This window comes from Rhinopithecus roxellana, chromosome 3 (genome assembly GCF_007565055.1).
Source record: "Rhinopithecus roxellana isolate Shanxi Qingling chromosome 3, ASM756505v1, whole genome shotgun sequence".
NCBI classification, from domain to species: Eukaryota; Metazoa; Chordata; class Mammalia; order Primates; family Cercopithecidae; genus Rhinopithecus; species Rhinopithecus roxellana.
The window spans coordinates 51,733,409-51,736,308 of record NC_044551.1 but is presented as its reverse complement, the minus strand read 5'-3'; positions in this window follow the sequence as shown (position 1 = coordinate 51,736,308).

Genomic DNA, 2,900 nt, shown 5'->3' with positions numbered 1-2,900 from the left:
TTTTTGATGTCATAATATTTATCTCTAATTAACTTATTTTATTGTTGTTTTTATGTGCATTTTCCACTACACTATAAGCTTCATGATGGAAAAGAACTGGTTTTGTACAACACTTTCCCCCCAGCATTTTCAGGAATTGTACTGGGCATATATTAGTTTTCCAATAAATAGGCGTTCAGTAGAAAACAATAAAATAATTCCCATGTTTGGAATAATGGAATAATCACTACATCACAAGTCCTCAGCTCAGAATTCTCCAAAATTGATTTCATTTAACATGCAAACACTATAAAATAAATATTATCCCATTTTACACATAAAGAAAGTTAGTTTAAAGAGGGTAATTACCTTGTCTAATAGACACACAATAAGGCAATAAGTGTCTACTGAATTCCAAAGCCCATGTTCTTTATAATGTTGAGTTTTCAGGAACCAGCAGGTGATATAACAGAAACTAATAATCTGGATATTAATTTGTGGGTTATATAATTGATCAGGTGGAAAGAACAAAAATAAATCAAATTAAAACTAAAGGTTAGGATTCTGGGAAGATGGCAGGGTAGGATGTATCAAAAATCTATCTCTGCTCTGTAGACAAAAATTGCACTAGCAGAATCTGACTAATGTAACTATTTTAGAACTCTAGAGTCTATTGAAGGCTTACAACATCCAGTGACAGCTTAGATGGTTAATTTGTAGTTAATTTGGTCCATTTAAGCTCTTAGCAAAGCAGCAGCCAACGTCCCGCTCTTAAGCCCTATGGCAGGCAGCTGTGCATATATTTCTAGAATAGACTGCATATAGTTTGTGGTGGCCAGGGTTAGAAAAAAAAATGACCCTGCCTTCCAATATTGGAGATCTGTTCTATGACCACTGATTGCTTATCACAGAAGAGCACAAGAAGAGATAGTGGCCATTGTTGCCCCAACTTCCCTCGATGTTGCAAGCTCCTCCCTCTCGAAGTAATGTGTCTTTCAGGAGATTTATACAGCTGGTACCTTTTTCCTTATTTCTTTTTCTCCATTTTCTATTTAGGAGCTAGACATTGAAGACTAGGATATTCAAAAGCAACCATGTGTACAGATGAAATTAGAAAGTTACCAACCATACCCAGGAAATAGAGTAGGCTTAGAAAATACTTGAGAAGGCCTTATGCTTATGTAACATGATGACCAAACAAATCCAAACCAACAAAACAAAAACCAAAAACAAAGCAGAAAACAGCCAACTATGGGGGAAGGAGATAGTCTGATTTCCTGAGTTACTACATTATTAGATTCAAATGTTTACTTTAAACAACAAGTTGCAAGGCATACAAAGGAATAGGAAAATATGGTCTATTCAAATGAAAACAAAATAAAAATAAAAACTGTCCCTGAGAAAGAAGTGAAGGCAGATCTACTAGGCAAATATATTAAAACAACTGTTTTAAAGATGCTCAAGGAACTAAAAGAAGGTGTGGACAAAGTAAAGAAGATAATGCAATATTTGGTGAAAATATGAATAATGAGATAGAAAACCTAGAAATAAAACCAAAAATAAATATTGGAGTCAAAAGTATAATAATTGAAATGAAAACTTCACAAGAGGGGTTCAAAGGCCGATTTGAACAACCAGAACAAAGAATCAGTGAACTGGAAGTTAGGACAATAAAATTTATTGAGGCTGAATAAACAGAAAGATCGAAGAAAAGTGAACAAAGCATAAGAGACCTATGCGATACAATCAAGAAGACCAACATATAGGACAGTGAAAATGTTGACGAGAAGACAGAGAGAAAGACACAGAGAATATTTAAATAAATAATGACTGAGAACTTCATAAATTTTATGACAAACATGAATATAAATACACAGGAAGCTCAATGAATTCTGAGTAGGATGATATCGAAATAACTCACAAGACATTATAGTCGAACTTTTAAAAGCTAAAAACAAAAGCAGAATTTTGAAAGCATTGAGAGAAAAGCTTAGAGGCAAATACAATGAATTCTCAATAAGATTATTAGCAGATTTCTCATAAGCAGCTTAGAAGGCTAGAAGGCAGTGGGCTGACATTTGCAAAGCACTAAGAGAAAAAATTAAAAACCTGTCAACCAAGAATCCTGAATCTGGAAAAACTGTTCTTCAAAGTGAGAAATAAATTAAGACATTTTCAGTTAAAGAAAAACTTAGGGAGTTTTGCTTTATTATCAGTTTTAAATACTTGACTTTCCTGCAAGAAATGCTAAGTCATGCAGTCTGAAATAAAAGAACAATAGACAGTTATTCAATGACACATGAACAAAGAAGGATCTCAGTCAAGGTAAACATATGGACAATTATAAAACATGTATTATTGTTCAAGGGTATAAAACTCTACCTGTTCTTTTCTAAATGATTATCGTAACTTTGGTTTATAACTCTAAGTTTTGTTTTCTATATAATTGAAGAGACTAATGCATTAAAAAGTTATTAGTTTATATTTTGGGGTACACAATGTATAAAGAAGCAATTTTGCAACATCAAAAACCCAAGGGGATGGGATAGACCTGTTACAAGAACAGTTACTCTATGCTATTGAAGTTAAGCTTATGTAGGTTCAAGTTACTCTTGTATCTTTAGTTTGTTATTGTCCCCATGGTAACTACAAGGATTGTAGCTAGTAGAATTATTCAAAAGAAAATGAAAATGGAGTTTAAAATGTTTTATTACAAAAAAATCAACTAAGAGCAAAAGAAGACAGTAATGCAGGAAACAAGGAACAAAAAGTCATAAAGCAGTTAGAATATAAGCAGAAAAATTACAGAGCTAAGTCCTTTATCCTCAGTAATTTAAATGTAAATAAATTAAACTCACTGTTGAAAGACAGAGAGTGGCAGAATGTATAAAAACATGATCCACCTATATGCTATCTATAAG